This window comes from Macaca nemestrina, chromosome 17 (assembly GCF_043159975.1).
Source record: "Macaca nemestrina isolate mMacNem1 chromosome 17, mMacNem.hap1, whole genome shotgun sequence".
In the NCBI taxonomy this organism is placed as follows: domain Eukaryota; kingdom Metazoa; phylum Chordata; class Mammalia; order Primates; family Cercopithecidae; genus Macaca; species Macaca nemestrina.
The window spans coordinates 35,651,593-35,665,108 of record NC_092141.1 but is presented as its reverse complement, the minus strand read 5'-3'; the positions used below and the strand labels follow the sequence as shown (position 1 = coordinate 35,665,108).

The following is a 13,516-nucleotide window of genomic DNA, read 5'->3' as shown; positions in this document are numbered from 1 at the left end:
CTTAAAACGGGAGGGCGCCCAGCTCACCAGCTTCTTCACCCCACCCACAGAATCACAGACCCTCCTTGTCTCCCTCCCCCACCCCACCCCCACATTCCGTCTTCCACACACAGGCCCGAGTGGGCCGAATTTCCCCGCCCCCCTCCATATCTCCCTTTCCCAAAGCAGAGGTGCCCTTACCCTTTCGCCGACAGGTCTGGGGCGGAGCAGGCAGGCGCAGCCCCCGGCAGCGCTCTGGTAGCCGCTACCCTGGAGGGTGAGGAGTGAGGAGGAGGAGGGGGCCCGGCGACAGACCGCCGCCCCCCCCCCACAAGAGCCCCAGCGAGCCGCCCAGCCCAAGCTCTGCAACAAGGGGCGGCGGGGGGGGGGGCGAAGGGACTACCGGGGTCGAGGAGGCGCCCTTAGCGCTTGGGCTCAGTTAAGATGGCGCGGGGAAGTGCCGGGAGCCGTAGCCGCCGCTGCCGCCTCGGGGGAACCGGCCCGGGCCTCGGCCGCCTCTCGTCCTCACACAGCCGAGGCCCTCTCGGTCCCCCGCCGCGGCCCCTCGGCGGGCGGGCCCACGCGCAGCCCTCCGCCACCACCACCACCCCTGGGAAGGGGGCGCTCACAAAGGGAAGAGAGGCCGCGGGCCGGCCGGCGGACGGTGGGGCGGGGTCCCCCGGGGCTGGGAGGCCTCAGATGTTCTCGAGTGCCTAGTGCGCTCGGCCCGCGAAGGGCGCAGGGCGAGCGGGACCCCTCCTCTCTCCTCAGGCAGGCGGCGGCACCGACTCACTCTCTTTGCCACCCTCCCTCTCTCTCCCCGAGCCCTGAAGCCACAGAGCCCGGCCGCTGCCCAGGTTCCCCCCCTTTCCCCGACACCACTCCCCTCCTCCCGACCGTCAGCCCCGTCTCTGATCTCGCGAGATTTCCCGCCTGACAGGCCCGACCCAGCGCGAGACACGACTACATGCGCGCGCGCGCCATCACAGGAGCGCGCAACGCTTGCTATGGGCGGAGTTGTCCCGGTGGCCCGGAGTCCCAGCCTCTGTCCAGCATACCCTCACTGGGTTCAGGGAGCTTCTAATGCCATGCGGGCAACAGGTGCACTCATTTCACCCCGGAGATCTGCAGAAGGGTTTATCTGCACTCCCCTTCCTTCCGGCTTCCCAACTCCAAAGCCCGCCACTGATCCTACGAATAAGTTTGCCCTGGAGTGTGGAATATCCCATTCCTGCACAACTTGGTTCGGCACCCCCTCCCCGGTGGGATTCAGAGGTACACTGGGCAGCGCAATCAGTATGCAGTTGAGTTTTTGAGATTCTAATAGTTGATAGTAATTCTTGGAACGACAGTAAGACTTGGAAATACAGATCTAAGCCACCCTATATATTGGTGATGGTAGAAAAGAGATAACTTCTTGAAAAGTGTCTGTGGGTTTAGTAAGTTGAGTAATGAGAAGTTTTGGAACAAGAGCAGCAAACAAACTATAAAGACTCCAATGCAGAGAAGAAGTACAGTTTATATTCTTTTATCTCAAAACTTTTTTTTTTTTTAAGGGAAACCCCCTTCAGTACTTATTCAGTAACACTAAAAGTACAGTCATAAAAAATCTTGGTTCTTCAAAGACAAAAACCACATGATTATCTCAATAGGTGCAGAAAAGGCCTTTGACAAAATTCAACAGCCCTTCATGCTAAAAACTCTCAATAAATTCAGTATTGATGGAACGTATCTGAAAATAATAAGAGCTATTTATGACAAACCCACAGCCAGTATCATACTGAATGGGCAGAAACTGGAAGCATTCCCTTTGAAAACTGGCACAAGATGGGGATGCCCTCTCTCACCACTCCTATTCAACATAGTGTTGAAAGTTCTGGCTAGGGCAATCAGGCAAGAGAAAAAAATAGACGGTATTCAGTTACGAAAAGAAGAAGTCAAATTGTCCCTGTTTGCAGATGACATGATTGTGTATTTAGAAAACCCCCTCATCTCAGCCCAAAATCTCCTTAAGTTGATAAGCAACTTCAGCAAAATCTCAGGATACAAAATCAATGTGCAAAAATCACAAGCATTCTTATACACTAATAACAGACAAACAGAGAGCCAAATCATGAATGAATTCCCATTCACAATAGCGTCAAAGAGAATAAAATACCTAGGAATCCAACTTACAATGGATATAAAGGCCCTATTCAAGGAGAACTACAAACCACTGCTCAGTGAAATAAAAGAGGACACAAACAAATGGAAGAACATACCATGCTCATGGATAGGAAGAATCAACATTGTGAAAATGGCCATACTGCCCAAGGTAATTTATAGATTCAATGCCATCCCCATCAAGCTACCAATGACTTTCTTCACAGAATTGGAAAAAACTGCTTTAAAGTTCATATGGAACCAAAAAAGACCCCGCATTGCCAAGACAATCCTAAGTCAAAAGAACAAAGCTGGAGGCATCACGCTACCTGACTTCAAACTATACTACAAGGCTACGGTAACCAAAACAGCATGGTACTGGTACCAAAACAGAGATATAGACCAATGGAACAGAACAGAGCCCTCAGAAATAATACTACACATCTACAGCCATCTGATCTTTGACAAACCTGAGAAAAACAAGAAATGGGGAAAGGATTCCCTATTTAATAAATGGTGCTGGGAAAATTGGCTAGCCGTAAGTAGAAAGCTGAAATTGGATCCTTTCCTTACTCCTTACACGAAAATTAATTCAAGATGGATTAGAGACTTAAATGTTAGACCTAAAACCATAAAAACCCTAGAAGAAAACCTAGGTAATACCATTCAGGACATAGGCATGGGCAAGGACTTCATGTCTAAAATACCAAAAGCAACAGCAACAAAAGCCAAAATTGACAAATGGGATCTAATTAAACTAAAGAGCTTCTGCACAGCAAAAGAAACTACCATCAGAGTGAACAGGCAACCTACAGAATGGGAGAACATTTTTGCAATCTACTCATCAGACAAAGGGCTAATATCCAGAACCTACAAAGAAAAACAAATTTACAAGAAAAAAACAAACAACCCCATCAAAAAGTGGGCAAAGGATATGAACAGCCATTTCTCAAAAGAAGACATTTATTCAGCCAACAGACTCATGAAAAAATGCTCATCATCACTGGCCATCAGAGAAATGCAAATCAAAACCACAATGAGATACCATCTCACACCAGTTAGAATGGCAATCATTAAAAAGTCAGAAAATCATTAAAAAAATCATTAAAAAGTCAGGTGCTGGAGAGGATGTGGAGAAATAGGAACACTTTTACACTGTTGGTGGGATTGTAAACTAGTTCAACCATTGTGGAAAACAGTGTGGCGATTCCTCAAGGATCTAGAACTAGAAATACCATATGACCCAGCCATCCCATTACTGGGTATATACCCAAAGGATTATGAATCATGCTGCTATAAAGACACATGCACACGTATGTTTATTGCGGCACTATTCACAATAGCAAAGACTTGGAATCAACCCACATGTCCATCAGTGACAGACTGGATTAAGAAAATGTGGCACATATACACCATGGAATACAATGCAATACTATGCAGCCATAAAAAAAGATGAGTTCATGTCCTTTGTAGGGACATGGATGAAGCTGGAAACCATCGTTCTCAGCAAACTATCGCAAGAACAGAAAACCAAACACCACATATTCTCACTCATAGGTGGGAATTTAACAATGAGATCACTTAGACATGGGAAGGGGAACATCACACACCGGGGCCTATTGTGGGGAGGGGGGAAAGGGGAGGGATGGCACTGGGAGTTATACCTGATGTAAATGACAAGTTGATGGGTGCTGACGAGTTGATGGGTGCAGCACACCAACAGGGCACATGTATACATATGTAACAAACCTGCACGTTCTGCACATGTACCCTAGAACTTAAAGTATAACATAAATAAATAAATAAATAAATAAATAAATATATTAAAAAAGAAAAGAAAAAGAAAAAAAAGCAGGTCACTTGCATGTACTTTACAATTATCAGACCCAAAAGGGGGAATCTTGTTCAAATAAGAATTAGGACCTGATGAGAAGTAAAGGTATTAAAAGAATAATCACTCTGAAAAACAAAAAAAAATCTTGGTTCTTTAACCAACAAAACGACTGAAATAAATAAACCTGTTATGTGAGTTTCGTGAATAAAAATTAACTCTGGGCCGGGCGTGGTGGCTCACGCCTGTAATTATAGCACTTTGGGAGGCTGAGATGGGCGGATCACCTGAGGTTAAGAGTTCAAGACCAGGCTGGCCATAGTAGATCTGTGCTCCAGGGAAGAAGCATGTTGATCAGGCCTAAGCAATCCGTGTATACAGTGTATGTATGACCATCCTCCAGTCTCGCTCAGGGATGGGCACATGATCCAATTAGAGCCAATGGGTGTAATAAGATTTTCTCTGGCTTTTTTGGGAAATAAGTTTTCTTACTTTCTCCCGAAAATGTAATATATGTATTAAATTCTCGAAATGGAGTCCAATGGTATGATCCTGGCTCACTGCAACCTCTCCTCCCAGGCTCAAACGATCCTCCTACCTCAGCTTCCCAAGTAACCGGGACTACAGGCATATGCCACCATGCTGGCTAATTTTTGTGGTTTTTTGTAGAGATGGGTTTCGCCGTGTTGCCCAGACTGGTCTTGAACTCCTGGCCTCAAAGGATCTGCCTGCCTCAGCCTCCCAAAGTACTAGGATTACAGGTGTGAGCCACTGTGCCCAGCCTTTGATTTTTCTTTTTTTTTTTTTTTTTTTTTTTTTTTTTGAGACGGAGTCTCGCTCTGTGGCCCAGGCTGGAGTGCAGTGGCCGGATCTCAGCTCACTGCAAGCTCCGCCTCCCGGGTTCACGCCATTCTCCTGCCTCAGCCTCCCGAGTAGCTGGGACTACAGGCGCCCGCCACCTCGCCCGGCTAGTTTTTTGTATTTTTTAGTAGAGACGGGGTTTCACCGTGTTAGCCAGGATAGTCTCGATCTCCTGACCTCGTGATCCGCCCGTCTCGGCCTCCCAAAGTGCTGGGATTACAGGCTTGAGCCACCACGCCCGGCCTGATTTTTCAATGAGCAATAATCATACCTCGGATAAATCTCATTGGTTACAATACTGCCACTATGCAAAGTTTCTGAAATTTTGTGATGATGATAATAACAAAAATAGTGAAATAGTTAACACTTATTGAGTGCCGATTATATGCCAGAGAGAGTTCTAAACACTCTACTTATTTACTCCTCATAATAACCATATTGGGTAGGTATAATTAATATTCCCTTTTAGAAATGGTGGAACTGGGCCTAGTGCAGTGGCTCACACCTGTAATCCCAGCACTTTGGGAGGCTGAGGTGGGCGGATTACCTGAGGTCAGGAGTTCGAGACCAGCCTGGCCAACATGGTGAAAAAATTAGCCAGGCATGGTGACACACACCTGTAATCCCAGATACTCAGGAGGCTGAGGCAGGAGAATTGCTTGAGCCAAGGAGACAGAGGTTGCAGTGAGAGGAGATAGTGCCACTGCACTCCAGCCTGGCCAACAGAGTGAGACTCTGTCAAAAAAAAAAAAAAAGAAAGAAAGGGAAAGAAAGAGAGAGAGAGAGAGTGGAACTGAGGCACAGAGAAGAATTTTGATTAACTTACCTAAGTTCTTATAGCCGGTTTGTGGTGAAGCCAGTTGTCAAACTCAGCTTTCACCCTGAACCACTATATTCTTTTTTTTCTTTTCTTTTCTTTCTTTCTTTTTCTTTTTTTTTTTTTTTTTTTGGAGACAGAGTCTTGCTCTGTCGCCCAGGCTGGAGTGCAGTGGTGCGATCTCAGCTCACTGCAATCTCTGCCTCCCAGGTTCAAGCAATTCTTCTACCCCAGCCTCCTGGGTAGCTGGGACTACAGGCGTGCATCACTGCGCCTGGCTAATTTTTGTAGTTTTAGTAGAGACAGGGGGTTTCACCATATTGGCCAGGCTGGTCTCGAACTCCTGACCTTGTGATCCGCCCGCCTTGGCATCCCAAATTGATGGGATTACAGGCATGAGCCACTATGCTCAGCCTATATATATATATATATATTTTTTTTTTTTTGAGACGGAGTCTCACTCTGTTGCCTAGGCTGGAGTGCAGTGTCACGATCTCGGCTCACTGCAGCCTCCACCTCCCAGGTTCAAGCAATTCTATTTCCTTGAGAGAATATAAAGACTGGAATTGCTATTTCCTTTTGCTGTGAAGCCCCAGAACAAAGGCAACTCAGTGGAAAACACATTCTGGAGATAAAACCAGATCACTGAAGACCTGGAACTAATTCTGTCTAAAGGCAGTCCTGACCCTGAAGTTTTTGGCATGCGCGTGCCAAAACATTCCCATTTTTCTTAAGCTACGTTGGGTCTGGTTCTCTTTCGTTTGCAACCAAATAGTCCTCACACAGAACTGTTTATTTTTTGGCCTTTCTCACCAGGCTGTGATCTACACAAGCATATGAATGTTTGTCTTATTTATATCTATGTCCACAAACTTAGCATAATGTACATAATGACATTCAACAAATGTTTGCTATCAGTTCAATAATTCTGCAAACATTTTCTCCTATGTGTCAGAAATTGGGTTAGGTGTGGGAGATGTCAAGAAGAGTGACTGAAAGCTGTTTGCCTGGAGTGTATGGAAGAATAGCTGCCGCAAAGGTTAGTGTGATCAAGAATTCTAGGAAAAGATGTACACACATGCTAGAGTTCTCTGGAGGTTACTGTCACTTTGGCGCTATGTGCCTGGCTGATGGGTATATCTAGAGTCTTATACATGTCAGTTGTTTTCAGGATTGTCTAAGGTTCTAAGAATGTGTTGTGGTCACCTGCTTCCCAAACTGATGTACATACCAGTTATAGCTAGTTCTGCCATGTAAATTATGTGTTTTCTGCTATGCTTCTCTGTGTCTCTTGACTCCCAAAAGTGTATACTGTAAAATGAATATGCCCTACCCATGTCTCAGACTTATGGTGAAGATCCTGTCTGGATATGAAAGTTCTGTTGTATCCAGGTGATAACTGCTTTCTTTCACCTGACCACAAGTGCTAATATATTCTACTGTAGCTAGCATCCCCACAAAAAACATATCAGTTAGCCTCACTAGCAGTTCCATTCCACTTGTAGTGAACATCGGTTGTTCTTGTCTGTCCCAAATTTCTCCCTCTTCTTCTGGCAAAAAGTACCCTATGGCCGGGTGTGGTGGTTCACACTTGCAATCCCAGGACTTTGGGAGGCTGAGGTAGGTAGATCACTTGAGCTCAGGAGTTTGAGACCAGCCTGGTCAACATAGGGAAACCCCGTCTCCACAAAAATTACAAAAATTAACTGGGTGTGCTCATATGCACCTATAGTCCCAGCTACTAGGGAGGCTGAGGTGGGAAAATCACTTGAGTCTGGGAGTTTGAGGCTGCAGTGAGCCCTGTTTACACCACTGCACTCAAGCCTGGGTGACAAAGTGAGACCCTGTCTCAAAAAAAACCCATTTTTTTTAAAGTACTCTACAGTTCTTAGAGAAGTTTCCTCTCCATTGTTCTGTGGAGTTCTTGTGGAGTTATTACTCTGGGGCCTCTTGCTACAGATGGGCACACCATCACAGCGTGGGCAGCCAAAATAGCTCACCCCTTGGTGAAGCAACTGGGCCAGGGAAGGGCACATGACACAGAGCCCAAGCTGGACCACTCAGAGATGTTCATTTGGATTTTATATACTGCTTTGTGAGAGTGAGTTTTGCTTTGCCTTTGGGCTCATAAACTGGGATGATGTAAATCTAGACTTTCTATGGAAGTTCTTCCCATGCAGACCCCATCTCCCTCATCCAGCATCCCTCTGTTGCATAAAATAAACTACCAAGATGCAAGCTTTCCTCCGTATGATCTATGTGAAACCTGCTTAAATTGCTTATAGAAGCATGTCTATGGTTCATAAGCTCCAAGTTCTGATCTCATCCTCACAAAGTTTCAAATGCCTTCAAATTCTACATTTACAATATTCTAACATTTCTGTGTTGAGTAAATTTATGAAGAGGAAAAATAAAGGGCAAGTTTCATGATAATCATTTTCATGGTGCCATATGATAAGCGGGCCAGACCTCTGTCCCTTCTTCAGGGGTTTCTGAGCAGTGAGTAGGAGAGAGCAGGTTATGCAGGAGAGGTCTCCGCAGTGAGTAGGAGAGAGCTGGTTATGTAGGAGAGGTTGTTTAAAACCTGAACTTTGAGACACTCACTGTCTCTAGTGGGTATAATACAACATACCATTAAAGGAAGCATTTTTTTTTTTTTTTTTTTTTTGATACAGAGTCTCACTCTATTGCCCAAGCTGGAGTGCAGTGGCACAATCTCGGCTCACCACAACCTTTGCCTCCCGGGTTCAAGCAGTTCTCGTGCCTCAGCCTCCTGAGTAGCTGGGATTACAGGCATGCACCACCATGCTGGGCTAATGTTTGTATTTTTAGTAGAGAAGGGGTTTCGCCGTGTTGGCCAGGCTGGTCTCGAACTCCTGGCCTCAAGTGATCTGCCTGCGTTGGCTTCCCAAAGTGTTGGGATTATAGGCGTGAGCCACTGCACCTGGCCAAAGGAAGCATTTGATTAAAACAGATATTAGAAATTTTCCTTGTTCATTTCCTGTGTGTAAACAGTATTGATGGCAGCATTCAGTGTTGAGGTGTATTAAACTACGTGGCAGCAGTGGGAAGCACCCAAGTCCCCAGTTCACCAGCTGTATCCCCTGCCCCAATATGGACACTCAACTTTATAACAAAACTCAATCTATAGAGAAAAATACCCAGGAATTGGGAGCTGGGTGTGGTGTGTGGAGAGACAGAAAAAAGGGAGACAGAGTCAAACACTTAACAAAACTTTTTAAGCTCCTGCGGCGCTGATTTTTCAGTTACAGGGCCTAATATATTTTGTTTTTCCCAAACTTAAACTGATTTGGGCCGGGTGCAGGGGCTCACACCTGTAATCTCAGCACTTTGGGAGGCCAAGGCGGGCGGATTACGAGATCAAGAGATGGAGTTCAGCTTGGCCAACATGGTGAAACCCCGTCTCTACTAAAAATACAAAAATTAGCAAGGCGTGGTGGCGCACGCCTGTAGTCCCAGCTACTTGGGAGGCTGAGGCAGGATAATTGCTTGAACCCGAGAGGCGGAGGTTGCAGTGAGCTGAGATCAGGCCACTGCACTCCAGCCTGGCAACAGAGCGAGACTCCATCTCAAAAAAAAAAAAAAAAAAAAGGCTGATATGAATTGTCACCTTTTTCTTTCTTTCTTCTTTGTTTTTTTAGACAGGGTCTTGCTCTGTCACTCAGGCTGAAGTACAGTGGTGATCATAGCTCACTGCAGCCTCGAACTCCTGAGCTCAAGGGATCCTCCAGCTTCAGCCTCCCAAGTAGCTGGGACTTACAGGCACACACCACTATGCCCAGATAATTTTTTTACCTTTATTTTTTGTAGAGACAGGGTCCAGCCATGTTGCCCGGGCTGGTCTCGAACTCTAGCCTCAAGTAATCCTTCTGACTTGGCTTGCCAAATTCGTGGGATTATATGTGTGAACCACTGCACCTGGCCCCAAAAGACTTCCTACTGGTATATTACTCCTATTTGGTAAAGAGAAGTCCAAAGAGGAAGCCTAAAGAAAATCCCAAGCCAATAAAATACTAACTTATTTTATGTTTTGATTGCCAGCTGTTTATGTTTCATATGCTGTGTGGCAGAAATCTGGTAGGAATTGATGTAGATTTTTTTTAATCCTGGCAGATGTCAGCCAAAGCAAAGGGCATAACAAAATCACCAACTGGTTCTGAAGATACATTCCAAAAACCTCTCAGTCCACAAACATGCTGCCCAACCCTTCCTATAGTCACAGATGTCCCAGACAATCAACCGTGATGCACTGATCATGGGATGCCTGCCAGAAGATAGTGTCAGAGAAGTGGGATGAATATTTACCTCCTTACACATACACAGTAATAGCTAACACTTTAAAACATTTTCCATGGACCAGGCATGGTGCTAAGCACCTTACATGTTACTTAATCTAACTTACTTAATCTTCACACAACCCTCTGAAGAAGGTAACATTAACCCCATTTTACAGATAAAGAAAAGAATCCTCGGCTTGGTTATGAAAATGACACAAAGTAAGGGCAGTCACCGACCTTCTACATGAAACTCCAAAGTCAATGTCTTTTTTTTTTTTTTTTTTTGAGACAGAGTCTCACTGTGTCGTACAGTGGCACAATCTCAGCTCACTGCAACTTCCACCTCCTGGGTTCAAGCAATTCTCCTGCCTCAGCCTCCTGAGTAGCTGGGATTACAGGCATGAGCCGCTGCACCCAACCCAAAGTCAATTTGTTTTTGTTTTGTTTTTGAGACTGAGTCTCACTCTGTCTCTAGGCTGGAGTGCAGTGGTGGTGCAATCTTGGCTCACTGCAACCTCCGCCTCCTGGGTTCAAGCAATTCTCCTGCCTCAGCCTCCCAAGTAGCTGGGACTACAGGCGTGTACCACCACGCCCAGCTAATTTTTGTATTTTTTCTTTAGTAGAGACAGGGTTTCACCATGTTGGCCAGGATGGTCTTGATCTCTTGACCTTGCAATCCACCCACCTGGGCCTCCCAAAGTGCTGGGATTACAGGTGTGAGCCACCGCACCCAGCCCAAAGTCAATGTTTTTAACTGCTGCTGTATTGTACTACTTTTCCATCCACTGCTTCATTTCTTCAGGGCTGGATTTATTTTGGACTCTGAGGGAGCTTCTTTTTTTTTTTTTTTTTTTGAGACAGAGTGTCGCTGTGTCACCCAGGCTGGAGTGCAGTGGCGCCATCTCGGCTCACTGCAAGCTCTGCCTCCTGGGTTCACGCCATTCTCATTACTCAGCCTCCCGAGTAGCTGGGACTACAGGCACCCGCCACCTTGCCCAACTAATTTATCGTATTTTTAGTAGAGACGGGGTTTCACTGTGTTAGCCAGGATGGTCTCGATCTCCTGACCTCATGATCCACCCTCTTCAGTCTCCCAAAGTGCTGGGATTACAGGCATGAGCCACCACGCCCGGCCTGAGGTGGCTTCTTTAACTTATTAATGGCTTGGTGCAGATGTGTATCTGATAGGTACTTGATACTAAAAGGTTTTTAGGTCAGGACTTTCTTATATTGAATTGTGTTCTACCAACTGTTGCGTACTTGGCCCAAGTACCTTGGCCCTTATGGGTTAAAAAGGAAGAATCTGTTGCCTCCATGTGCAGGGCATTTTAAAAGGATTGGCATTTTTAAAAGATTTTCACAAAATGGATCACATTATATGAGAATATAGAGCTCAAGAAGAAACTCTGTACATGATCAGCTTTATTTTCCAGTCTGTAAAACCACACTTCTATCAGGCATCCTTCTGTAGACATGTTTGAGTGAGATGGGCAACAGAGCAAGACTCTGTCTCAAAAAAAAAAAAAAAAAGGCTCAGCTTGGTGGCTCACGCCTGTAATCCCAGCAATTTGGGAGGCCGAGGCGAGCAGATTGCCTGAGCTCAGGAGTTCAAGACCATCCTGGGCAACACAGTGAAAACACATCTCTACTAAAATACAAAAAAAATTAGCTGGGTGTGGCGGTGTGCGACTATAGTCCCAGCTACTCAGGAGGCTGAGACAGGAGAATTGCTTGAACCCGGGAGGCAAAGGTTGCAGTGAGCTGAGATCATGCCACTGCAATCCAGCCTGGGCGACCGTGCAAGACTCTGTCTCCAAAAATAAAAGATAAAAATAGAGACAGGGGCCGGGCGCGGTGGCTCAAGCCTGTAATCCCAGCACTTTGGGAGGCCAAGACGGGCGGATCACAAGGTCAGGAGATCGAGACCATCCTGGGTAACACAGTGAAACCCCGTCTCTACTAAAAATACAAAAACTTAGCCGGGCGAGGTGGCAGGCGCCTGTAGTCCCAGCTACTCGGAAGGCTGAGGCAGGAGAATGGCGTGAACCCGGGAGGCGGAGCTTGCAGTGAGCTGAGATCCGGCCACTGCACTCCAGCCTGGGTGACAGAGCGAGACTCTGTCTCAAAAAAAAAAAAAAAAAAAAAAATAGAGACAGGGTCTTGATTTATTGGTCAGGTTGGTCTCAAACTCCTGGCCTCAAGCAGTCTTCACACCTCCGCCTCCCAAAGTGCTAGAATTATAGGTGTGAGCCCTTGCACCAAACCTGCTTTTTGTTTGCTTGTTTTAAAAGCTCACAGCCAGGCATAGTGGCTCACAGCATTCCAGCCTGGGCGTCAGTGCGAGACTCAGTCTTGAAAATAAAAAAATAAAAATTAAAATAAGGATCCGAAAAGCAAGCTATCTGCTTCAGTGGGATGTGTATATGATTTGTTCTCAACACTACCTCTTGTAGTAAGGGTCCTTGCTCTTTGAGTTGGTCATTCCTCTCTTCACCTATGTTGTCAACCACTCTCAGATGGCAACTCCCCCTCAGCATTAAAAACATGCCCTAGTTTCTTCTTCTTTGGGGAGAAAAGAAAGATTACTTTCGTCTCTTCTGTCTACAGCCAAGCTTCTTGGAATTCCAAATTATCTATCTTCCCACCTCTACTGAAATTGATCTTGCCAAGGTCAAGACTGACTTCCTGGTTGCAATGTCTAGTGAAGTCATTTAATACTTTTTTTCCTGTCATCTGCAGTATTTGACATCATTGACACTCCTTCCATCTTGAAACTGTATTCCTCCTTGGCTTTTTCAACACCACTCAAAACCAGATTTCCTTCCACCTTCCTGTCCTGGCAGGGTCCTCTTCCTTCACCTACCCCTTAAAAGATGCCCCTCCAATCCTGATCTCTTTTCCTGAAATTGTGATAGCAAGAATGTTCTCTTCTAGTTATTTCATACATTTGGGAGTGGAAAGAGATTCAGGCTTTCCCTAGTATTTTTAAATTTTTTTATGGAAAATTTCAAATATATTCAAAAGGAGTGCAATAAATAATAAACTTCCACGTGTCTGTCACCTAGCTTGAACTCATATAAACACTTTATCATTCTCTTTTACCTCTTCTGCCATAAGCCCTTATTCTCCCTGCTGGAGTTTTGTTTTGTTTTTTCTTAATTTATTTTAGAGACAGGGTCTCACTCTCTCTCCGAGGCTGGAGTGCAGTGGCACAATCATAGCTCACTGCAGCCTCAAATTCCTGGGCTCAGGCAGTCCTCCGCATTCAGCCTCCCAAGTAGCTTAGACCACAGGTGTGTGCCACCATACTCAGCTAATTAAAAAATTTTTTTTGTAGAGATAGAGGTCTCACTATGTGTCCCTGGCTGCTCTTCAACTCCTGAACTCAAGCAGTCTTCCTGCCTAGTGCTCCCAAAGTGCTGGGATTATAGACATGAGCCATTCACACCCACTCAACACCCCCGAAGTATTTTTATTTATTTATTTGTTTGTTTATTTATTTATTTATTTATTTATTTTTTCGAGACAAAGTCTCACTTTGTCACCCAGACTGGAGTGCAGTGGCACAGTCTTAGCTCATTGCAACTT

General features: G+C 45.6%; 1 protein-coding gene and 1 pseudogene across 3 annotated transcripts in view; both read right to left on the bottom strand.

Moving 5' to 3' along the window:
- Nucleotides 1-839, bottom strand: part of LOC105476646 (TAO kinase 1) — a 172,233-nt gene extending 171,394 nt beyond the window's left edge. Inside the window, exons 1-2 of one of the 3 annotated variants that reach the window (XM_071082602.1) lie at nucleotides 383-839; nucleotides 181-249 (exon numbers count right to left, since the gene is read on the bottom strand). The gene's annotated coding sequence lies outside the window, so the exon portion shown is untranslated. Of the gene's footprint in view, nucleotides 1-180 lie in introns of all 3 variants that reach the window. The other 2 variants (XM_024791250.2, XM_024791253.2) reach the window with 2 other exon arrangements.
- Nucleotides 840-5,052: 4,213 nt separating this feature from the next.
- Nucleotides 5,053-5,129, bottom strand: LOC139359720 (U4 spliceosomal RNA; annotated as a pseudogene).
- Nucleotides 5,130-13,516: the final 8,387 nt, after the last annotated feature.